The sequence below is a fragment of the Myotis myotis genome, unplaced genomic scaffold, assembly GCF_014108235.1.
Source record: "Myotis myotis isolate mMyoMyo1 unplaced genomic scaffold, mMyoMyo1.p scaffold_m19_p_13, whole genome shotgun sequence".
Lineage (NCBI taxonomy): Eukaryota > Metazoa > Chordata > Mammalia > Chiroptera > Vespertilionidae > Myotis > Myotis myotis.
In genome coordinates, this window is record NW_023416317.1 from 47,629,941 (window position 1) to 47,656,366 (window position 26,426).

The 26,426-nt window shown below is 41.8% G+C and overlaps 1 protein-coding gene across 6 annotated transcripts in view; it reads left to right on the forward strand.

Moving 5' to 3' along the window:
- The window catches only part of ARPP21 (cAMP regulated phosphoprotein 21), a 144,488-nt gene that overhangs the window by 16,220 nt on the left and 101,842 nt on the right, over positions 1–26,426 (forward strand). The gene's annotated exons all lie outside the window — the stretch shown is intronic.

Genomic DNA, 26,426 nt, shown 5'->3' on the forward strand with positions numbered 1-26,426 from the left:
TGTTTTATTAATTCTATGTTGTGACCTGAAGCAAACTAAACCAACATAGTCTTATTTGTCTCTCCATTTATCTAACCCAAAGAAGTGGAAATATAGTTTATTGGTAAATAGGATTTATTTGATATCAATATATGTTACATTATACACAGCGAAAATATTGCTCTAAATTTCTTAATCTCTCTAATGCACAGGTGAATTAGCTAGCCAGGTTTACTTAGATAAATGAGATTACCTACAATTTTATTGTTTGGAACATACATGCCTACTCTTTGATAAATAGATATGTGCATGTCTTCATATATACATTTAGATACACATTTATACATATAAATATATATATGTTATATGTATTATACATACATTATACATATAAACTCACAACCTGGTTATATTATAAAAGGAGAAACCCCTATAATGGTGAGGTCAGCGAGGGGGAGAGCTTAGCTAGCTGCTTTATTACCTCATGTTCCCTCTGAATTCACTTATTTCACTGCTAATGAACAATACCTCATTGAAGACAGGGTTACAGAACAGAGTCAATGAGGAGAGGAAACTTGTGTTTACCCCTGCTCTCTACCCATCAGCATTGATGACATGGCAAGATGGCAGTCGAGGGCAGGGAGATGAATTCCTTTCAAGTGAGGAGTTTAGGGATTTCTCTGCATTTCAGGGTTTGATTCCACAGCTCTGCTCCAGTGGCCAAAAGGAGCCAGACTATCTGTCTCACAAGTGTCAGTTGGGGACCACAGGCTCATCTTTTAACACGAATGAACCATCCTGTGCTTTATGGGAACCCTGTTGCAGAAGGAAGGAAGTGTGAGTGCGTAGCCACCTCAAAGGGGAGTTTCAGGCTAGGACATCCCACCTCCTGTGCTACACAACAAGTGCCATCCCTAGCTCAGCGACTCTCAAACCTGCACAGGCAGCACAACTCACCTGCAGGGTTTACTCCAGCGCAGGTAGCCGGACCCTCTGATTCTGAGTATGTACGGCTGGTCTTGTGCTGGGCTGAATTTCAAGGGCAAGTGTACAAATGTCACACACAGTCTGATTCAGTGCATAGAGAGTGAGGCCCAGGTGTTAGCTTTTCCAACTAGTTTCAAGGGAATGCTGATGTGTCTGGTCCAGAGACCACAATCCGGGAACCGTGGGCCTAAAACATAAAAGACCTCATCACAGTGTAGAATTTGCATGATAGATGTTTCCTCATCCGAAACATTAAGGGGATGCTGTCAAATACCAACAAGAAACAAACCTCAGGATAAAGTTTAATTTACTTCGATTTAAAATTATTTTTAAAACATAGCATCTCAAAAGAAGAGATGAAGATTCCAAACTCTACTCTAGACAGAAAGAAATTGGACAGACCTGCCCGTTATAGTCCTTACCTGTGGCTCCTCAAGCAGCGCTCTCCTACTTCCCCACTTGTCTCTTTTCTTAGAAGCCTTTTCTGTAAGCTTTGTCTCTTTCAAAATGAATTCCAGGGGCAGGCATGCTTTGTCATTTCTACTAGCTGTGGGAAGCAGTGGTCAGAGCATGGGTTTTTCAGAGCAGCATTTCAATGACAGGGATGCCATTTGACCTTCCCCAGGTTTCTTTACATTATGTGTAAGGCGACCTTTGTGGCATTTGGCACAACGTATGCCATATGAAAACATGGTGGCTATTATTTTTTTTATAGTATGGGTTAATGGACCTGTGTTTATGTTGAATTAAATATGAGCAACTGTGGGATTTTGTGATTATCATTATCTGATTACCAATTTTGTGATTTACTAAAAAAAAACTGATATGAAATATCAATTTCCTTTGGCTTCAATGGATGCCCTCAAGGTGCTTTCTGGTGACATAGCAGTAAGTTTTGTGAGGAAACAGAGCAATTTAAGTATGAGTTTAACTCCAGCACAACTTAGAGGTAAATATGTGTGTGTCTATAGGAGGCAGACTTGATGCTTTTAACCAGCTGTCTCTTAGGCTCTTTCTGAACCCACCCCTCTTTGGCCCCCAGGCTCTGGTGTGTACGGCTGGACTGGCGCTGGGCGGAATTTCAAGGGCAAGGGTACAAATGTCACGCACAGTCTGCATGGGACGAGACAGAGTGTAGGCCAATCTCCTGCAGCTGGGAAGAGCAATTAGCTGCTTCATGAATTAGGGTCTTGTTTACACTGTTGTCCAACATAATCGTTTGTTTGTTTTAACTAAGATGCTCTATCTTCATCAGCCGCATCAGTCCTCATATTTAAATGATAAGGTCTTTGAATCTCATGAATGATGTTTGCGTTTCACAGCAGGAAGCCTGTCACCGCCCTTATTTTCGTATTTTCTCTCTCGCAGACTTTGGCAATCAAGACATGAGTTACATATATCTCTCAGATTATTCTCAAACAGCTATGAAAAAATTATGTGATCTATTCCCACAACACTTTGATACAGACCCATTGTAAAAGTGCCTTTTATATACATACATGTGCACAGGCACAGCCCACAAATAATTGCATGCACACAGGTGAAATAGAATTTTACAGAAGAAGGCATAGCTGGACCAAGGGTAATATACTCTGATTTTTTTAAAATATTTTTATTGATTTCAGAGAGGAAGGGAGAGGGAGAGGGAGAGAGATAGAAACATTAGTGATGAGAGAGAATCATCAATTGGCCGCTTCCTGCACGCCTCGCACTGGGGGATCAAGCCTGCAACCCAGGCATATGCCTTGACTGGGAATCAAACCATGACCTCCTGGTGCATAGATTGACGCTCTACCACTGAGCTATGCTGGCCAGGCCTCTAATTTTTACCTAATTTTACCTACTCTATTCTTAGTCCACTTCATTCCACCCTATTTTGCGCTCTGTTGACTTCATTTTAAAAGTCTGCATTACAAGCCATGATTTGACTTCCTGATTTAGCAGCAGGTCATGATCTAAAGTTTGAAAAACATGGATCTACAAAGAAATTTACTTCTGATCCTACCTTTTCCCCAGGAATTGTGGAAAGGGGTGCATCTGGTATTACTGTGTCTTTCTGATCTTCAGCTACAGGTGATCTTAAAACACTCATCAAAATATATCAGTGTCACTACTGGGCAAATGACAGTTGGTAGAACCCTTTCAAGATAGTAATGACATCCAGTCACTCAATTAGAACTTATTGATAAGCCAGACAAATTATTTTGGAAATCATGCGTGTGATTCATTATTAAACTATATCCAGTTTTCCCAAAAGAGTGATTGCTTGAATAAGGAATCAGTGAATCTTGAATAAGGAGGTCAGTGTATCCCTGGAGAGTATTTGCTGATCTGACCTTTGTTCTTTACATAGACACAAAACACAAGGCTAGTATTATCTTAAGGCATAAGCCTTATAAACATGTTCAAAAATAGGATTGTATTAATATAAGCAATCAATAGAATATATATATACTATAATATAAATAATAAACAGTTAATATTTTAAATAATTGAAAAATGAGTACAGGTTTCCTGATTAAGATGATTGGAAGACATTTCCCTTTTTAGAAACACTTAATAACTTCCTGTTATGTTCCTGGTGGTTCCTAGCAACCCAGAGATAAGCAAGGCATAGTCCCTGCCATTGGGGAACTTAGAGCCCGACTCTCAGACAACGTCAGGATCCTATGGTAAGGGCTGAAATGGAAGTGTGTGCCCTGCTAGAGGCCAGGGTGGGCACAGAGGAAGAACAGACCATAGGAGTGGAGAGATGGCCATGGATTTGTTAGGGAAGATGGGACTTCTTTTTCCTTTTTTATGGAATTCATTGGAGTGACACCGGTTAACAAAATTTTACAGGTTTCAGGTTTTACAACATATCATCTGTACCCTGTATTGTGTGTTCACCATCCCAAGTCATCTTCCATCAGGGAAGATGTGACTTTTGATTCATCTTTTTGGTTCAAAGCCGTGATCCCTCACATGCTGTAAAATGGGTTTCTCTAAAAGAAGAATCCGTTGGAGAGTGGAGGTGGCTGGGGCGTGGTCCTAGCTGACGGTGGGGCTTCCTGCTTTATACCAGACACACCATGCTATTCAGGGGCAGCTTAGTCAGGAAACAGGTACTTGATGACGTCTGGATGTGTGAAGATTCATGTAAGTTCTCGTAATAAACATATCAGAGAGTTGTTCTGTGACAAGTGTCACAGGTGTGCATTGCACCATCTGCTGGCGCAGGGAGAGCATGGGACACAGTGCCAAGGGCCAGACCAGTGTTCTAGCCCCAACAAGCCCTTCTGGCATCCTTCTCGGGGATTCTCAGGTTAAGGACTTGGGCTTTTTTGTTCCCTTTGACCGGATTCAGTGAAAGAGGTGGTTTCCTTCGCTTCTAAATTACTGAAGGTTCTTTGAAATGTTTACAATTAAATAGTTCTTTTTAATTCCTCCAGGGGGACACAGGGGACTGGTGCATTCATGCCCTGAACGATGAGCAAGGATGGTTGCTCTGTCGCATCTGTGTTTGTTCCCAGCTTCAGCTTTTGACAGTGGCCTGACCCTTCCGGATCTGAGCTGACCTGCACTGCCTGTGTCCGCCCCCTGCACACACACCCGCAATGCGCATCCCCACTGCCACCTTGGTCCTTTGCCCTTCCAAACCATCCTTGCCACCGGCTATAACTTGTGCCCTCTTTTCTGACCCCTGCTTGTCCCAGCCCTGGAGAAAGGTCTGGAAGGAGAGAGCCATACTTGGGCTCTCGGGCAGGGTGAGCGGAAGGTTACTCCCGCCTTCAGTGTGTGTAACAACAGGTCAAGGTAATGACAGACTTCATTCTTAAAGTTCACTTCTTGATGGGCAATTGTCAGATGCAAACGGAGGATTATTAACTCTCATCTGAGGATTTTGAGTAAATATTTTCTTTCTTATTTGAAGGATACCATTCTGTTCATCTTATTGGAATTTCTTTGAATAAAGAACTATCTAGTCTCACTTTTTCCCTTGAAAATTAGTGAACGACCCTATGAGGATGCATTTGGAATTCACTGATTAACATAGTGGATGCCCCCCAAATATATACACCCTTTACAGCTGATAGCTCAATTGATGTTTCTTTCTTTTCAGATTTAACCCATTGGGATTAATAATTATTCAAAGTGTGTATACGTTTTGGGGGGACGCCCTGTACTTACTGAAAAACAGAGAAGATAAGTCCTTGGAAAGCTTAGCAACTCCTCATTTTTGGCAGCTTGTAAATGTTTGGAAGGCAGATGCTAGGCCCAGCCGTGGGCAAACTACGGCCCGCGGGCCGGATCCGGCCCGTTTGAAATGAATAAAACTAAAACTAAAAAAAAAAAAGACCGTACCCTTTTATGTAATGATGTTTACTTTGAATTTATATTAGTTCACACAAACACTCCATCCATGCTTTTGTTCTGGCCCTCCGGTCCAGTTTAAGAACCCATTGTGGCCCTCGAGTCAAAAAGTTTGCCCACCCCTGTGCTAGACCATGCCTGTCTTTGTACCTCTCACGGTTCCTAAGAGAATGCCTTGCTGCTAGAAGGAGCTGAGGGAATCAGTGCTCATCGACTCCATGGGCATTCACAGGTCTGAGTGCACATAGGTCACACACACGTGGACTGTCTGGACAGCGAAAGCCGGGCTCTCTAAGAGACCAAATATTTTACTTTGACCAGTTTAAATACAAGTCATCTCAGCTTTGCAAAACATCAAATGTGATTTAACGTTCTCTTATTGATTCATTGTCATAGTAGGAAAATCAGTAATGGAGCTGTGCTTCTGAGAATAATTAAGGACCCATGCTGCTACGTCGTCACCTCCCCCCGGCCTGTCCACAAAGAGAAAGGGTGAACGAGCCACATAAGGAGGGAAAGAGAAAAAGTGACTTGTGAGTCCTTACCGGTACAGTTCGTGGACTACTGCTCAGCACGTAGGAGCACAGTGTAAGTGTTAGCTACTATGACAGTTGTTTAGACTGCTCCTTTATTAGAATATTTGAAGTGCTCATGCGTATAACGCATCTGCTCTGCACGGAGTAGCGCAGGGAAACAAGAACACTTATACATTTCTTATGGTCAGCTATAAAATTTTAAAAATAAAATTTAAGGTAAATTTTAAAATTAACCTTACTATATGTCCTGCCAGAAGAGTAGTTTAGGTAGACAACAATAAAATTTCCTGGGTGAAAGTGACTTTTAACTTCTGGGATCTTGGGCAAGTTTCCTGGCCTCACTGAGTCTCAGTCATCCCATCTGTGTAATGGGAGCAGTGACCTCTAACTGTTAGTCATTGAGAGGGAGTAAATTCGATCATTTGTATAAGCTGCTTAACATTTTATAGGCATTAACTAATACGTTAGCAGTTAGCATGATATTTTGAATGCCTACTGTGTGCCAGGCATGGTGCTAGCTGCTGATGGTTTTGAAATTACATTTAAGCATATAACTTTCAGAAGTGCCTATAAGTAGACTTACATTTGATTTGAGATTAGAGGATTCTGTAACCTAATAGAGGCCTCTGAGAGTAGGAGGTAAACAATAGGATAGAATAGATTTCATGTAGAGGTGAGAATTCACAACTTTGGGAAGAATCATAGATTTTTTTAAAATAATTGACCAGATTGAATATGTGATCCCATAAGAACCAGTAACTCAGAAATGAATGATATATAAGTGCATAGTGAATGTACGAGCTTAATCACCTTTATAAATAGTGCAAGATTTGGATCAGTAATGAGGTGCCAGGGACGAGAGAAGGTGATTTAGAGGAGCTAGTAAGGGTCTTAAGCCAAGCAGTGGTTTTTAACCTGGGTTTTAAAACCAACGCAATGCAATTGCGACCTTCCCAAGGGATGTCCTGAGATGTCCCAGGTAGGGTTCTGGGAAGCAGACTCTAATACGGCATTGAGTATGCAGGATGTTTACTGAGGAGTGTTATTGGCACCAGCACTGTGATGGGCAAAGAAGGGAGCAGGAGTGGGCAGAGGGAGCAGGCCAGTTCAGGCCAAAGGATGAGAACAGCCTTGGCCAACCCTTTGGGGAGCTCTTATCTAGAATGGCCTCCAGAGTGTCTTGCTGAGGATGAAACAGCCAGGCCTTAAACTACCCCCTCCACCAGTTACTGGATGTGGACTGCCCTTAGAAAGAGTGCTGCCCTGGGGACTCAGCCCTCACAGCTGAAATAATTCCTCAAGAGACAACAGTCCTTCCTTGAAGAGGGAATTGTGTGTACCAGAAAGGCAAAAATCTTAACCCCATGATGCCCTAGAACAGAGCATCGTGCGTCTGAGTGCCCACATCTGTGTTGAATAAAAACTTCCAGGAGTCACTCACAGGGAGAAAAGCCTTAAGTAGACACAGGTCAGTCGTTGTCAAAGACACTGTGACCTATAAGAGGTTTTCAAACCTCATTCTCCCTGGAAACAATAATTGATCACCTATAAATCGGTGCATCTCCCCTCTAGACTGAAGCCCAGTTTTGCTGCATAGTCTTAGTATCTGAAGATGATTTAATCCCAGAGAAAGGGTTCCACAGTAATCTTTTTATGATGGAAATTTTCCAAACTCGAACAAGTAGAGGTCATTGAGGAACAAACCCCCAGGGATGCATCACGCACGGAGTGCCAATCCTCTGCCCTCCTCTTTCCAGAGGAATGTTGACCAGCTTAAAGCATAGCCTCCCCTGTTGACCTGAGATCACACAGGTGTGTCCTCAGAGTAGGGTGAGATTTCACAACGTGTGAAGTCAGGGCCGTCTCTTAATAGTGCTGACGTGAGTGCAGTAGCTGTCAGAGCCCCAGTTCTGGGAAGGGACAGATCTACCCCCATACACCTGTGGAGCGGTGCCCAGCCGTCCACTCACATTTCCACTGTCCTGGCTCCTCAGCTCACGCTTGAAAGCGGGATTTGAACTTGGAATGTGTGCTGATGCCTGAGGCTGTCTCCAGGCTCCATGGCACCCAAGAAGGCCACAGGCCAAGAGAGGTTCCGGACATCTACTTCATTCTCATAACGATGTTGTAGTGAGGGGCCTCCTGGCAACTGATGAACGTGGAAGTGACCTGCTACCTTCAGCCCAGTGTAGATCACAAATCAACATGTCTGTTTAGGAACGGGGTATCTTAGGGAAATTCTGCAAAGGCTGTCTGAAGCAGTGTCGGGGATCTGATTAGAACCTTCCCTGTGGGCTTGAACATCAAAACCATTTCTGAGTCCTTTGCAAGTTCAAGTCCCCAAGTGGGTCTGCCAAAGCGGTCAGGATGACACCCCAGCGCTGTTAAGCTTTGCCCGGGCTCTGTCCTGGGCAGAACAGCCTGGCATGCCTGGGAGTGAATCAGCAGTCCACGCTACCCCCTGCCACTCGAGTGAGCAGGAATTTGTTGGTTGTTTGGCCTCAGAGCAGGTGGCAGTGGGGGTTGCGGCGGTTGCATTTCCTCTTGGAGGTGGGGGCTCAGCTGTTTCCTTGGTCACACGCCCCTGGTAAGTGCCTGGAGGAGGCAGGAGGCCAAGAATACAGCTGAGACTTGAGCTGCAGCCAACTCCCAGCAGCTGCTACTCTGTTCTCAGAGCTGGAACCAAGTCCAGGCTGCAGTGTGGCCTGATCTGGCATTTGGGGAGGGGCCTGGGAGGAGTGTCACTTGTACATTCTGAGCGACTTAACCCACCTGCTCTTTGTGTGTGTGTCCGGGGGTGGGGGGGCTGGGGGGGGTGGGGGGCGGGTGGTGGGCAGAGGGGAGAGGTGGCTAATTTAAGTGACACTTCTTTGACATTCAAATTTCATGAAATTTTTAGGTCAGTGAAAATAGTATTAGAGTTTCACTCTTTAGGTATCAGTGGATTTGAATATCTTAAATGAATTAGTTTAAAAAATCTAGGTGAGGATACGATCCTAAATCAGAAAGCACGTGTCCTGTGGCCTTTATAAGCATAGACATGTGATTGATTTTGGACATCATCATTGCCCTTAGCCTAATTTTTGGTTTCTTCCTTTCTCTAATATGACAACTGAAGAGCATACATTTTCAGATCAGATTATAAGATCTTGTTTTTATGGGAGAAGTAAAGAACTTAAAGTAAGTGGCAAGTTCTGGGCAAAAATGCTGTACATGGACCCTCTAAAAAATATACACAGTCAAAATGGACACATCTATGCATCTGTTTCTACATTGCACTAGTTGGTAGGTCTTTTAAAATGGCTTACCATACAGTTGTCTTATGTAGGTAAAGATATTCACTGGGAGGTAAGAGATCATTTTAAACATTGAGGATTCTGTTACTCCCTATATTTGAGAAACAAGCAGAAAAAATTATTTGGGTAAACATTGCATGCATTCATGAAACTCTCCTCTTATATAAAAGCGCTGCTATTGGTGAAGAGCCATTTAATGAGCTCCACCCAATTTTTAAACAATCCAGCTTTCCCCTTAAGTCTGGGTCCTCCTGGAGAGACAGGCTGCATTCTGATCAAATTTGTACCCCTGTTTCTACCAAGGAACTTACTAAGAGCACATATAACAAATGAAAAGGTATTCCATTTATCCTCTGTTCAGTTCTTAAAGGAAAAATCACAACGTGTGCTGTGGTTTTAAAAATCCCCAGATCATCACTCTTGTTGGAATAGCTCAACTGGCCCTTGTCATCCTCTCAGACCCTTAGCTCCAACTGTGCCCCCAAAAACAGAGGCTGCAGGCAGGAGCTGTTTAAAAGCCATAAACACACATGGGGCTAGTAAATAGTCTGAAGAATGCTATAATGATCACAGATATCACACATGCGTCCTCCCCGGAACCCAAACCTACTACACAGAAGGGAATTGCATTTCTTGTCATGAAGTTATATAGGGTCTCCCCACAAACTGTTAATTTTCCCTGAAACTTTTCAGTTGATTCCTTATAGAGAGAAGTAAGCTCAGAACACAGTATTCAAGTCAGTGGCCCCATTAAAAAAAAGAGTTCTTGAGTTCTTGAGAAATTTTAGCCCAGCCTGACATGGAATTATTCTTGACTTCGTTTTTAAGACATTTGAGTTGTTTTCATCGTGATATTTATCCCGAGCATAAAACAAGCATATTGTACAATAACTTCAATATTCACATAACTGGTCTTGAGATTGCTTTGGCATTATACAATAGTTTTGTTTGTTTTTTATTAAATCGTTTGGCTTGGATGCGGGGCAATTTCCTTTTGGTTTGTCTTTGCCATTTATTTAAAACATGCAGTTTCAGAGACTTCCTTCCTTTTATTGCACATTTGAATCGACGTGCTTATTCTTTACTCTTGGCTTATTAACAGTTCTTGGCCTTGTCTTTACCTTCATGTTTTCTGGTTAAATGGGTAATTGCATTGGAAGCACAAACATGTTTCACAGGGCAATTAGAACTGCAAATGGCCAGTTTGAACTTATTTATTATTTTTTGGTCTCTTCCCTATGCTTACTTTTTCTGATTATAAAAGTAAAAGAGGCTCGTTTGAGAAGAATTAGGAACCCTGGAGTAGGCAGGGACCCTCAGCTGCCCCCTGTGGTTCCGGGCCATGCATTGCCCCTGGCGTCATGTTGGGAATGCCTTCGTTATTTATTGCCAGGCATGTAGTGACTGTTATCCTGGCTCGTTCCAAAGTGTGGTGGTTACAGTTCAAGTCCTGGGACCAGTCTGTCAGAATTTGAACGCTGGCCCCACCCTTTCCTAGAGTGAAAAGTTGGCTATGCGGTTTCATTTCTCTGTGACTCAGTTTCCTCTGCTCCCAAAAGAGGACATTTGAGGGCTGATCCTTTTATCCTCTGTTTTTGTTTTGTTTTTTTAATCAAAATAAAGCCAGGCACAGAGTGACTAGCCTCTAAGTCAGCGGTTCTCAACCTGTGGGTCGCGACCCCTTTGGCGGTCGAACGACCCTTTCACAGGGGTCGCCTAAGACCATCCTGCATATACGATATTTACATTACGATTCATAACAGCAGCAACAGTACAGTTATGAAGTAGCAACAAGAATAATGTTATGGTTGGGTCACAACATGAGGAACTGTATTTAAAGGGCCAGAAGGTTGAGAACCACTGCTCTAAGTGTATTGGAATTGCTTTAAATTGGCTCTGTTTACATTAGCGTTTCACTTTATGTAACATCTCAGATTGCATTTATAGTAAAAGCAGTTTTATTTACCAATGTGATTTGTGGCAGTGATAATGCTAATGAGAAAGTAATTGCTCGTTTGGAAGTGAGGCCTCGCGGTTTTGCCTTATGAATAGGCACCACAACCTCATGACTTGTTAAATTTATATATTAATTCACTAAATCATTGCTTCTTCAAACCATTACCAAATGCCATGTGTTTCATAAAACAAAAATGAGGATCTCCCGTTTTTAGAGAACTTATGGGAGAAAGAGAAGCACAATTTACAGATTATCCCTAAAGAAGTGACAGCCTTTGCTGCGATGGCTGTTGGAAGCTGGACTTCGGGTGCAGCTCCGCATACTTCCAATGCATTTTGGAGAGGTGCTGGTTTGCAAGAGGAGACAATACCCCTATTTCTACCAGGGAACTTACTAAGAGCACATAGGACAAATGAAAAGGTATTCCATTTACTCCTGATTTGCATATAGAACTTGAAAGATGCTTTGTAGTTAATTAAAGAAAAATGCAATTTAGTCTGAAGTGGGAAATCGCAATGCAGAACAACTTAATTCATAGTGACATTTTGAATGGCACGGATACAGCCACCCCCGCCCCCACCCCCGGATAACACACCCTAGAAGCTAGCAGCGGAGCAGGCATTTTTGACAGCATCCCCCTTCTGGAACAGACCCTGGTTTTTAAGAGGCAGAGCTTTATGTGCTGGGATTATGGCGGGCGGGGACCGCTAATGGTGACTGGGGCACCTCTGTATCATTTTTTACTTTGTTTTCCCATTTTTGGCAAGGAGTGGGCCTAAATATAAAAGTATTCATTTTTGCAGGAGCATTATTCTACTAAACCAAGAAAAGGAAAAAAGGGGGAGCCTCAAGGGGGGAAGCTGCATGTATTACTTCTAATAAACATTGTATTAATTGCATCATTAACATATATTCCAGGAAAGAGAGAGAGGGGAGAGAGAGAGAGAGAGAGAGAGAGAGAGAGAGAGAGAGAGAGAGAGAGAGAGAGAGAGAGGATCTATAGAGAGGTTATGTAAGATGGTTAGAGACTACACTCTGCATTGGCCATGGTGAACGTAACACCAATAGCTTATTATTGTCAGTCAGAAAACAAATTTTTGCCCCAGTGTTTATTTCAAGAAAAGGCTGCAATTATCTTTCAAAATGCTCTGCCCCCAAAATTCAGTTGTAAGTTTTAAGGAGAAGAGAAAATCAACAAACAGAATAAATTTACTCCTGATTTGCATATAGAACTTGAAAAAAATAAAATAGGTAAAAATGCTGCATCATCCTTCCCTCTAAGAGGAAGCTTCCTAAAGTTTCCAACCAGTTTTTAGTAATGTTGCCAGGACACAAAGTCTGCACCACAGCCCACGCCACTCATCCAGGTGGTGGGTGCCTAGAGAAAGGCAGGTCATAAAGGAGGTTTGGCTTATAACCAGAGCAGTTGTGTGTGTTTTTTTAAAAAGAAATCTTCCAAAATTGGCTGACTGAATTCCTGCAGAAATGATACAGCAGGTGGGGACAATGTATATAGGCAGCAGTTGTTTTTTGGTTTTTTTTTTTCAGAGTCCCCTTAAGTTTGGCAGGTTGGTGAGCCCCGTGGATCCCCAGCAGAGGGAGGAAGTAGCTTTGTTTTCTGCTCCTATGTTATTCTCCGCACACTCCTGCTGGAGCCCTGGAGTTTAGAAAATCTGTGAGCTGACCTGGAATATTCACCTCTGGGCATGCCCAGACCACCCCTAGGGATGGTCAGTGCCAGCAGGGAGCCGGCGTGCCCAGGATTGAACACCACCTGCTAGATGATAAGGTTAGTTTTGGACCACAGAGGATTTCAAAGACCTGGGATTGCACAAATGATAAACACGTTGTCTCTCTCTGTAGACATATATATATCTCTATCTATATCTATCTTAATTCTTAATATTTAAATCACAATACTAGCAATGCTTTGTGAGGCTAAAAGTAGTCATTCACGCTAACATGCTTAGTATTCTTTGGTACTTAGAGATTCAGATTGCTTATTTTCATGTACATGACTTTTGGGAGGTAACAGATCCCGTCGTGTTCTTTACTTCCCTTATATTCTTCTTTTATTTTTTCAGTAAAAATGTTTTCTCATTCGAAGTATAGAATACATTTTTCCTGCACACTGTACTTTAATAAATGCAGGAAAATGCTATTCCTAATATACTATTTATCTATAATGATGAATAATCCTGTCTCTGCTTAGATGCTAATAATAATGAGTGAGTAGCTTTTTTTATTCGTCTTCCTAGTTTTAAATCTATTTGTGAAAATTAAATTTTTGTTGCAGGCTTCCTCATGAACTGCTACAAATATATCATGTTCCACTTTCACATATTAACTTTGCCAGGTTTTGTGGGTTTTGTTGACAATTGAGCTAGCTGATCAGCCTGCCTCCCTCCCTCCCTTCCTCCATTTCTTCCTAAATTATCATTATGACTATGAATTTTTCTCACTGTATGATTTTCCCCGTGTTTACACCTTGAAATTTTTATTAAGGAGGCCATATTCAACAAAAGAGTTCACTTCTGAGCATGTATTGCTGTATGTTATGAATGTAACTCCTGACTTCTCCTTTCTTATCTATGTTTAAAATTTTGAAAGTATCACAAATAAGCTAGCAGCTCAAAAGCTGACAATTGCATATTATGTAAGATTGACAGATATTTCATTTCCGTGATACATTAAAACATAAATTTGATTCTTTCCCAAGATATTTTCAGCCTGGCCATTTCCATATCTGTAGCCTAGGTTACACTCTAGCAAACTTTAATAACGGCATTCATGTTTCCATTCTTTGGTGCAGTACCAACTTCCCAGTCCCCCTCCAGGGTTTAGGGTGTCCTACTTTGTTGCAGGGTTACTACGTACACCCCATTTGATTTTTAAGTGCTAGCTTGCACATTTAACACATCAAAGTAGGTGTTTTCGCTTCATGTCTTTCTTCTGACAATGTCCGTTGGCACCAGGTCCACGTGTCGCTTCTGTTTTTGAAGTCTCTGAGAAGCAAGTGTGCTTCAAGGCTGTTTTGGTCGGATCACACCACACATGTGCAAAGCTAATCTCACTTCCATTGCCTTAGCTTGGGTATTCATTATAGAATCCGTGAATAACATGACACCAACTCTTCAATCACACCATTCAGGCCAACATTTCCCATCATCTAAGTCGAGACTGGCCAAGGATCTCCTGAATTTCATCAATGGTTTCTTTCAGTCCCTTCATATAGAATGGTTTGACAACCTCTTCTATTCCTTTCTTCAGCTCCTGCTAGCTTTCGCAGGTTCTAACAACTCACAGAGCTTACACCAGCTCACACTATTATAAGACTAACAAGATGGATCAATATTTAAAAATATGGAGCATTATAAAAAAAACATACACCCATTTTCCTTGACCCGGGTTTTTCAGGATTATAGGGTCTTGTTGGAGGCTTGGAACAAGGAGCACCTAAGCAGGAGAATCCATCAAAGCAGGAGGTATTCGCCTGCATCATGCTTGTAGTCTTTGTTTTTTAATGGTTAAATCATGTTTTTATTTTAGCCATTCAGCAATTCTGTGGTTTTTTGGGGGATATTTAACCCATTTACATTTAAAATAATTATGGAAGCTAAGATCTTACGATTGCCATCTTGGGTTTTTCCCCCTTACATTTCTTTCTTTATTATTTTTAAAGATTTATTGAATTGCTTATAGTCTTGAATGAAACTAACTCTTTAGCTGCCCCTTCAAGCAAGAATGTTTGTTTTAATGGAGCTTTACCTGAGGTCAGGGACATGGGGTGTACATCATCGTGCCTGGCCTGCCTTTGGAGGCAGGGAACAGTTATGTGATTCCAATTCTGACATTGAATGGCGGCAGGCCAGACAACTTTAAACTACAGATCCTCTCTTTCAAATGGCCAGCCACATGCTCATTTTAGGTTACTTTCCAAGCAGGGCATCTGGGATCCACTGAGCATGGCCACAGATGGCCCAGACCTGGAATAGTGCCCCACACAACGAGGCGCACACCAATTCCTATATCTTAAGTAGGAAATTACTTTCTGATTGAGCCCTGGACATGGCAAAACACAGACTCCACACCCCCAATATGTTGTAAGGTTCCTGAAAATGTCTCCCTCCCAAGAGTATCCATTTCTCCCTTCAGCAAGCTGGTCTGGATCTGTTCCTACTGTGTGATGAGTGTATCAGTGGTCCAAGATAGAGTGGCCCAAGTGGCTTCTGTCTAGAGAATTTAGACTAGTGCCCACCTGGGTCATCAGGAACAATGAAAATTAAAGCAAGATCCAAACACAAGCAAAATCCTTGATGGCTCAGCAGTAAAGGCTCAGAGATTTTGTTTTGTAATTAGCTTTTATTTACTATACAGCACCCTAGTTCTACCCCAGTCTCTGTAAGTTCTCTCTCTGCAGACACATAGCACCTTTTCCTCCCTGGTTGCTTCCCCCTCCTCCCCCCCCCCCCCGAGGAAAGGAGGTATCTTGGAAACACTTTGACAACCTCTTTCTCCCCTTTATGGAGGCTGTATAGAGATTTAATTGTGGTGAGGAACAATTCCAATTCAATGTTGCTACCCGTTAGAACAAAAACCACACTGACATCAGATGAATTCATCTCTCCTATATTTCAAGTGCATCTCCTTTCAGGAAGTCTGAGGATAGCAGGAATTATTATTATTTTTTTTTTTTATTGCTTAAAGTATTACAAAGGGTATTACATATGTGTTCTTTTTTTCCCCCCGCCCTTGACAGTCCCCTAGCCTCCCCTATCCCCCAGTGTCTTATGTCCATTGGTTATGCTTATATGCATGCATACAAGTCCTTTGGTTGATCTCTTACCACCCTCCCTCCTGCCCCCCAACCCTCCCCGGCCTTCCCGCTGCAGTTTGACAATCTGTTTGAGGCAGCTCTGTCTCTGTATCTATTATTGTTCAAAAGTTTATAATGGTCTCTATTATCCATGAATGAGTGAGATCATGTGGTATTTTTCCTTCATTGACTGGCTTATTTCACTTAGCATAATGCTCTCCAGTTCCATCCATGCCGTTGCAAATGGTAAGAGTTCCTTCCTTTTTACAGCAGCATAGTATTCCATCGTGTAGATGTACCACAGTTTTCTAATCCATTCATCTACTGATGGGCACTTAGGCTGTTTCCAGATCTTAGCTATGGTGAATTGTGCTGCTATGAACATAGGGGTGCATATATCCTTTCTGATTGGTGTTTCTGGTTTCCTGGGATATATTCCTAGAAGTGGGATCACAGGGTCAAATGGGAGTTCCATTTTCAGTTTTTTGAGGAAACTCCTTACTGTCTTCCATAGTGGCTGCACCAGTCTGCATTCCCACCAGCAGTGCACAAGTGTTCCTTTTTCTCCACATCCTCTCCAGCACTTGTCGTTTGTTGATTTGTTGATGACAGCCAGTCTGACAGGTGTGAGATGGTACCTCATTGTTGTTTTGATTTGCATCTCTCAGATGATTAGTGACTTTGAGCATGTTTTCATATGTCTCTTGGCTTTCTGAATGTCCTCTTTTGAAAGGTGTCTATTTAGGTCCTTTGCCCATTTTTTTTTTTTTTTTTTTTTTTTATTGCTTAAAGTATTACAAAGGGTATTACATATATGTCCATTTTATCCCCCCGCCCTAGACAGTCCCCTAGCCTCCCCTACCCCCCAATGTCTTATGTCCACTGGTTATGCTTATATGCATGCATACAAGTCCTTTAGTTGATCTCTTACCCCCCTACCTCCTGCCCCGCAACCCTCCCCGGCCTTCCTGCTGCAGTTTGACAATCTGTTTGAGGCAGCTCTGCCTCTGTATCTATTATTGTTCAAAAGTTTATAATGGTCTCTATTATCCATGAATGAGTGAGATCATGTGGTATTTTTCCTTCATTGACTGGCTTATTTCACTTAGCATAATGCTCTCCAGTTCCATCCATGACGTTGCAAATGGTAAGAGTTCCTTCCTTTTTAGAGCAGCATAGTATTCCATCGTGTAGATGTACCACAGTTTTCTAATCCATTCATCTACTGATGGGCACTTAGGCTGTTTCCAGATCTTAGCTATGGTGAATTGTGCTGCTATGAACATAGGGGTGCATATATCCTTTCTGATTGGTGTTTCTGGTTTCTTGGGATATATTCCTAGAAGTGGGATCACAGGGTCAAATGGGAGTTCCATTTTCAGTTTTTTAAGGAAACTCCATACTGTCTTCCATAGTGGCTGCACCAGTCTGCATTCCCACCAGCAGTGCACAAGTGTTCCTTTTTCTCCACATCCTCTCCAGCACTTGTCGTTTGTTGATTTGTTGATGATAGCCAGTCTGACAGGTGTGAGATGGTACCTCATTGTTGTTTTGATTTGCATCTCTCGGATGATTAGTGACTTTGAGCATGTTTTCATATGTCTCTTGGCTTTCTGAATGTCCTCCTTTGAAAGGTGTCTATTTAGGTCCTTTGCCCATTTTTTGATTGGATTGTTTATCTTCCTTTTGTTAAGTTGTATGAGTTCCCTATAAATTTTGGAGATTAGGCCCTTATCAGATATGACATTGGCAAATATGTTTTCCCACACAGTGGGTTTTCTCGTTGTTTTGTTGATGGTTTCTTTTGCTGTGCAGAAGCTTTTTATTTTGATGTAGTCCCATTTGTTCATTTTCTCTTTAGTTTCAAGTGCCCTAGGAACTGTATCAGTGAAGAAATTGCTTCGGCATATGTCTGAGATTTTGTTGCCTTTGGATTCTTCTAGAATTTTTATGGTTTCCTGTCGTACATTTAAGTCCTTTATCCATTTTGAGTTTATTTTTGTGTATGGTGTAAGTTGGTGGTCTAGTTTCATTTTCTTGCATATATCTGTCCAATTTTCCCAACACCATTTATTGAAGAGACTGTCTTGGCTCCATTGTATGTTCTTGCCTCCTTTGTCAAATATTAATTGAGCATATTGGTTCGGGCCGATTTCTGGGCTTATTTATTGAGCACTTTTGTTCTCCAGCAAAAGTGGGGATCTCAGCTCAGTGGCTTTTGCATGTTCATGACTGCATCTGCAGGGTGTCGATCTGTAAGTTTGTGTAGCACTACGTTAGGCTAGAGAATGAGGAAATACAGAACGGGGGAAGGCTCCTGCATGAAAGGAGGGGCAGAGGGGGCACCTGCGAGCACCATGGTACCTGAAGTGGGTGGCACTTCATCCAGAGGGAAGAGGACACTTGGGTGAGAACCCAGATGGAGTGAGCACTCGGAAGAAGCTTCATGCAGTACCTGTAAGGAGCAGGGTTGGGGGACAAATGAGAGGCACAATATATATCGCCTGGAAGTGTGAGCAAGGCCTACATGTCTGGTCATATCGTTTTATTACCACATACCATGCATTTGATTCATGTGATCACCTACTCAGAAAAACTCAGAAACTACCAACAGCCTGGAGAAACTCACCTGTGTGTGTGTGTCTTTAGTTCAAGGGTTCAGCACCCTTCTTTTGTCTTTAGTGAAAATGTCTTTCCCATTGTTCATTTTCTCTTAATTATATCTACTAGTTCCCTTAAGATGACTTTCAGAATTAGCCTCTGAGAGCACACAACTTTAAGAAAACCTAAGGGGAAGGGGAGCAGTGGTGTGTATTGTTTGCACAGATGCTTTGTCCCCTGATCTCTTTGTTCTCAAATCCCTTTGTCTGTTGAATTCTCTAGTTAGATTGGCAGCTCCGTCCGGGCCAGCACCATCTCTTTCAATCATATTCTACCCAGAAGGCCACACAGCAGGTGCTCAATAAGTAAGCTTCAGCTCTCTATCTCCCAGTGGAGAGGCCCCTCTCACAGAGCTCAGCCAGACCAAAACCTTCTTGAGACCCGTCCATCCAGAAGCATGTCATGGGTTTTCCCTTAACCCTTGCCCTTGGTATATAGGTCTCTGAGTCATTAGATGCCTTGCTGTTTTGGGTGGACAAAAAGCAGGAAAGTCACCCAGCCCTCACGGATTGGTATCCAGTTAGAGTTTGGAGCATCCTTTTGTTCACTGAGTCATCGGATCCTACTAGGTGCCAGACACTGTTCTCAACACGGGGGCTAACACCCAGGTATACTATACAGGCAACAATCTCTGTCATGGCGTAGCGTATACAATAGTGGGAGGAGAGCGAATTTTATCACTTGGTTCAAGTTTTAATTAAGCCTTGTGAAAGAATGATTCATAGGCATCACTAAGACCTGAGATCCAGGGACTGAAGGAGCCAGCAGCCAGCTGACTTAACACTAAAGAGGCAGGACAAGCAGGCAGCTGGCTTGTCATCTTCCCCCCTGTAGGCTAGGAATGACTGGTGTGGTGGATATTAAGGAGAAAATGTAAAAATCAACGCAAGAGACTCAGCCCAAAATTACCCACGTCATAGTAAATACTCAGTAAAAACATGGATTAGTGTGGTTGTTGCATCTTGAAGTAATAGCAGTATCAGTATGTTAGTACCCAGTGGTAGCTCAGAGCTACGCCGCTTAACTAGAAACCCCCTTTGTTCCTGTGGCTCTTGACATTGCACATGCTGTACTTGGGATGGCGGCATACTTCCATGTCTGCTAAATTTCTCTCTCCCTCTGGGGAACACACCTCCTATGGTCATAGAGCCTGTAGACCCAAATGTTGGCTTTTCATTTTGGGGAAGTGCCTTTGCTTCCTTCAATTTCTTTGCTTCTCTGGAAAACCTTTCATTCGCCTGCCGTTGCAGGGGTGGGTGGGAAGAAGAGCTGAGGTCATGGTGGGTGATTTAATCTCCTGCATTGATTCCTTTTGATTAGGGTCGGTAATGATCTCTAACGATAATTCTGCAAAGGCAGTAGGAAGGCGTGAAATATTTGTATGCTGTCGGACCAAATACCAAGCACTGACGGGAGAGAAAATAAAGACATCATAGCAGGGGAACCTTTTATTTCCCTAATTTAGATATGGGGGTGGGGGGAGCCATACATTTTATCACATTTCAAAAATCTGACAGAATAATAATTTTCCAATTCCTCTTCACTTTTATTCATTTCATCTGGATGTCTCTTCCTTTCCTCTTTTCTGCAAGAAAGGGTTTGAATAACTCAAACATTTCGCCCCCACTCTCGCACCTATAACAGCATCGCGTTTGTGAAGTTTCATTGTTTTTGAAATGACAGATGCCTCTTTCACGTCTTGTAGGAAGGAAGGAAGAAAGAGTTCATGTCAAATGTGATGAATATAATTAATACCCCCCCCCCTTTAGAAGTGCCTTTTCTCTCCATGATGATTTTTAAAAATCATTTTTAATCCTTTAAGCCAGAGTTGAAAACATGCGTTTTGTGTTTTGTGATAAATCCTCGTTCCATTACAAGGTGTTGCCAATATAAGTAACTGAAAATAAATAGCGGATTGTATTTTTGGTGTCCAGGTCAAGAGGAGATTTTAAAATATTGTTTGAACAGGAATGAACTGAATGAATCAGTGAGATTAATAAGGTTCGAGCAAAAGTATCATTTCAGTTGCTGGTCCCTCCCATGCCTAAAATAGTGTTGCTGGTCACAGGAGGTCACAGTACAGGGATATTGAGGGGATATTTACAATAAGTACATAACTCGGTGGGATGCCTGGAAGAGCTAACTCTTTAAGAACATTTTTGTTTCAACAAAGTCATATGGAATTATTATCAACAAGATGCCTGCAGTGTTATTTACGTTCCTGGAAAATTTCTTTTTGGCTACAGTTGGGATGTGGAGGTTACTCCACAAATCTGAAATCCTGGCATTTCGCTTGAGGATTAGGGGACAGCCATTTCTAAATGCTACATATATTACGGCACCAGGAGAGAGTCTAATTGTTCCAAATGCCTTTCTGCAACCCCAGGTACACTTTACCTGGAAATCATGCAGGGTTGTGAATTCCTGTGTGGGCTCTGGGAAGACGGGCACCATGGGGTCTGGAGTTGGAGGAAGGAACGTGGGTAGTAGCCAGCAGGTAACTTTAGGACATTCTGATAGCTATTTATGGTTTATGGGCTTTCTGGATTTTTCACAGAGAAAGACAGAACATAATGTCTAGAAACCCAGATGGGTCCGTATGATTTTAAGGATAAAATCAGAGAAGAAACATTCACCAGAAGGTGTGTGTGTGCAGCCACTGTGCAGTGTTTGCTGGCCGTGAGAGAGGAAGGAAGATAGCGGTCCCGTGAAAATCAACGTGTGGGGCTCTCTTGCAATATCCTGGGAATTGATTACATAGATTAGGTGAGCCTGGTCAATTTCTAATAGAGCCGTCAGTAGAGGGCTACAGTGTATTAAAATGAGCTCTGGCCCCTAATTAAAACGAAAAGATTTGGGGCAGCTTTGTCACTATCTGGTTGTAAATCTTGTCCAAGTCACTGGATTTAATGTTGGCTACACTAGCTGATTTCAAGGTTCTCTGTAAAGCTACGGTTCTGTGTGTACTTGCACTGTGTTTTTTGTTGTTATTTTAAGTTTGCAACAATCTGGAGGCTAATGAGACTACCTTGTGTATGGACAAGTCATGCCTAGATTCTTAGTAGAATGAGGTAGGAAATATGAGGTGGTGATCAGCCTACGGGGGTTGTGAAAGTTGAGGCTATTTAAAAATCCTGGAGCTAGTCCCAGTGGTCACATAGTTGAACCAAAACCATTCTCAGCCCTAGCCAGTTTGGCTCAGTGGCTAGAGCATCGGCCTGCGGACTGAAGGGTCCTGGGTTCGATTGTGATCATGGACACATGCCAGGGTTGCTGTCTTGATCCCCAGTGGGGGGCAGGCAGGAGGCAGCTAATCAATGATTCTCTCTCATCATTGATCTATCTATCTCTTCTTCTCCTTCTCTCTTCCTCTCTGAAATTAATAAAAATATATTTTTTAAAAATCCTCAATGCTCTCTCAGATTATTTGATTTATATCCTAACATGACAGCAGGGCCATTGGCCCTGTTCCCTTGGCATGGATTCTATTGCAGATACTCCTCATCTGCAATAAAAAAAATTTTGCAAAAAAAAGGGGGGAAGGCAGTGATGGGACAAAGCTGCTGGTCAGCTGCTCTGTCACATCCAGTCCTCTCTCCCAGGTTATTGGCATCCTGAGGTTTGTAGGCAGCTGCACTCTGCCTAGAGTAAGCTCCGGGCATCAAAACTGATCATGTTGTATTTTTTAGTTAGAAATGGTGTCTGTTATCTTTTGTGGATGAGAACACGTTAGCATACACACATTGATGACTCTGGGAGAGATGCAGGGGAAGGCTTTCTGAACATCACCTTTTTATTCTTGCAATGTCCACATTGGATGATTAAACGGCAAAGCTTATTGAAGCATAAAAGATGAGAGATGGATAAAATGAGGATGAGATAACTGAGGGTCCCATGTATTGTGTATCTGTTAGAGCCAGAGACAAACCTGGGCAGGTTACATGCATAAAACTTGTCTTTACAAGTATATGTTCTCAATATAGCAGGGGAAATTTTGTAAAGTGGCCCTATGATTTCTGTCTTTGATCTGTTTGTAGGTATACTGATTTTCTTATCCCTAATTTATATCGTATTCAGGAAGATAAAAGTGTTGTTTTCTAGTTTTTTTATTGTGATCAAATATACATAATATGATATTTACCACCTTAGCATTCAGAAATGTACAATTCAGTGGCGTTAAATATTTTCATAATGTTGTATAACTATCACCACATCTACACCCCAACTTTTTTATCATCCCCAACAAAAACTCCATACCAATTAAACAATAACTCTTTTCTTCCCTACCTCCGGCCCCTAGTAATCTCTATTTTACTTTGTCTTTATGAATTTGCCTATTCTAGGTTCCTCATATAAGTGGACTTACATAATATTTGTTCTTCTGTTTCTGGAATATTTCACTAAGCATAATGTTTTTAAAGTCCATCCATATTGAAGCATGTATCAGAATTTCATTCCTTTTTTATGGTTTAGTAATATTTCATTGTATGCATATACCATATTTTGTTTATCCATTCATCTGTTGATGGACACTTGGGTTGTTTTCATTTTTTGGTCATTATGAATAATGCTGCTATAAACATTAGTATGCATACATCTGTTCAAGTGTTTTAATTATTTTGGGTAAATATTTAGAAGTGGAATTACTGGGTTCTGTGTTTTTAAAAGTAGGCTTTTCCCCCTTAGTTCTAACTTTTGTAGCAACACCAAGGCTTAATAATGTAATAGAATGCCTATGCATTGGGTTGACCAAAATGAGTTTAACTAAAGGGTAGAGCTCCTCTTTGAGTGTTACTTGTACCTGTATTGAAGAACAGTTTCTTTGGGAAAATAAATCTATCTGAAAATTTCTTATTGATTTTTTTTGTCACCTGGGGAAATTTTCTCAAACTTGCTAAAGAGATTAGTTTGTACATTGTTCATAGTATGGTTGCTCTTATTTCTGAAAGAATTGCATTTCCAATTACTTTGGTTCTTTTGCTTTTTACCTTACACATCTCTAATCTTTTTAAAAGCTTTAGCAGAATACTGTTTGGAGAATAGGATGTCTTTAGGTTTATAAAGTGGTGCAGCTCTTAAATATCATCACATGTGGCAAATTGACAAATCACTAATATCACCACAATTTGCAAGTGGTTTACATTTGAAGAACTGTGACCAGCTAGAACACGAATGAGCAGTGCATAGCAGGGAAACCTTTCAGTCATTCAAATTAAGTCTTGGTTATGCTGTTTCATCACAAAGTACCAATACTGCCTTGGGATAAGATTAGTCATCCTGTGTTAGCTTTTAGTTAAAAAAAAAAATGAGAAAAGTGACTAAGAAAGTGACCCTTCCAACATGCTAATAGAATTCAACTTTAATTTCCCATTTCAGCTATCCCCTGAGAACTAAATTACTGTTGGAATCTGAATCAAGTTTGATCTTTCTTTCTCCACATGACAGACCAGAGATTAATATATGCCACACACGTAGAGAGAGGGAGAGGGCGAGGGAGAGGGGGAGAGAGGGGGGGGGGTGGGAAGGGAAAGAACACATCTATTTTGTTGGTGGTGATGAAAGACAGAATATTTGATATTTTGCATTGTACTTTTCTCCTCTCTCCCTCTTTTTCTCATCCCCACAACCCCATAAATGCTACTATTTTCAACTCTAAACTAAGATGAGGAAATAAGAAACAGCAAAAATATAAGGTGAAATGGTAATGATTTTACTTCGTTTCCTCATTTAAATAGCTGCAAGCACCTTTGAACAATTGTTTTGCAAGTGATTAACTACCTTGACTAAATACCATCCGCTAAATCAGAGACTTTCAATGGGTGCGTCACAAGAATTTTTTAAACATGCAATACCTGACTATTTCGTTAGGGGCATTGTTTTGTTTGTTTTTTGTCAGATCAGCAAAAAATATATTTTTTGGTGTGTCGCAGAATTTTAGTAATCAGTTTATGTATGCAATGAAATGAAAAAGGTTGAGAAATCACTGCTTTAAATTATGGTTAAAATATTACTTTCATTGAAAGAACTGCAGTACCTTTTATTTTATGTATAGTGTCTTCTTTTTCTTCCTCCACCCCTCTAACTATAACAATTGAAATTTGGCCAGGGTATCTATGAACTAAATGTTGGATTAAAGGTATTTGTTAAAGATAGTTTTGCTTCTTTGTGAAAATGGGAGAAATGGGAACAGTTTAAGATGAAATGGCATTGGAAGAGTTGGGTTAGTTTGGTGAACAGAAAGCTGGGAGTAGAGTTGAATTCCTGGCACCGCTTTCTTAGCAAAGAGAACAATTTTAATCAGTTACAAAAATATTTGTGATCCATATGTTACTCTCTGCTCATTCCCATATGCCCATATTCACTTTTATCCTGGTAGATGATGACTTTATGATTCAGGCATGCAAGAATAATACCTCGCTGGCTTCAGAGCTCAGTGCTATTTCAAAACGTGTCCTGGTAATTACGCACACACATACCAGTATATCCAGGCTGTTCGCGCCTTGAGTTGGTTTCAGTGGATATCAGTTTGTTCTGCTTCCTCATGGGAAGAAGTATATCTTGCATCCACCTACTGGGCCTGAAATCATGCGACTAGGTTTAGATTTGAAAAACGCACTGCCGTTCACCTGTTGGATTAAAGGCCACTGTTCAAATATGAGCATCAGAGAAAGAAGGCAAAAGGTGATGATGATTGTGAATCACTTCATTTTTTGGGGGAAATGGAAACAGAATTCAAAAAACATGTGGTGTCTATTCCAAGGCAATCGATAATGGCTGGTTACTTAAATAGATTCTGATTTTGAGCCATGTTGACTACTATTTAATTTGAGTGTTAATCAAAGTAGCCATGGTGAAGCTGATCAAATTGACAAATTAAAATTACTGTTGATGAACGAATCACTTTTTGTCCTAAATAAATGTTCGCTTCTCTCTCAAGAAGCTGTATAATTTCTAACAAAAAAAGAAACATATTTCAAAGCCAAATTATCCGTTTTAATGAAACACGCATAAAGCTAGAAATGATTGTCTGTAGAAGCGATTGCATTTTCGAAAGTTGTTTTTCTCTTGCACAACAAATGGCGTTGTAACCCAATATGTTGTTAACATAGCCGCAGTGAAATCCAGTGAGGAACCACCTGTGCTCATCTGAACTTGGGGGGGGGGGGCACCAGGGAGGGAGGCAAGAGGGTTTCTGGACTTCAGATTAACTAATAGAGATGCAGTTATTGTTCTCGGAGATGCATATACGATGGGAGAGGCGTGCATGCTGTTGGAATTAGCAGGTACGCAGCAGAGAGGAATTGCAGCGAAAGGCGGCAGAGACAGCCTGGTTTTGGCACGTGTTACGAGGGCTCCGTCTCTCTGTTTGCATTCACGCCGTCTTTGCCTGGGCTCCTGTAGGAGTGATGAGAAAAAGAAAGCGCACGTGGGTTCGAGCATGGGTAGTGTTCAACAGGCTCCGAGTCTGCAAATCTGTGGACTCCCTCTGACAGCGTGTCTTTGCTGTCAAACAGAATGCCCAGCTGGCAGTCCTGCTGGGGAGGGAGGGGTCCGCAGAGGCTGCCTTCGCCCTGCAACAGGCATTTCAGGGATGCCAAGCAGAGAGAGCTCTCTCTGCCGTGCCCTGGGGAGGGTGCTCTGGGTCCTTCACGGGTAGAGAATGCCTCCGCAGAACCGAAATCTTGGCCTGCGCTCCATGGGGAAACTTTCATAAAGGAAGGAGTCCCAGACCCAACAGTGAGGGAAAGGATCGAGATCTGTAATGAAGACCAAGGCTTGGCTTTCAAAGAGGAGGCAGGACTTTTGCTCACAGGTGATCCGGGTTCTCATTGAGGCGAACG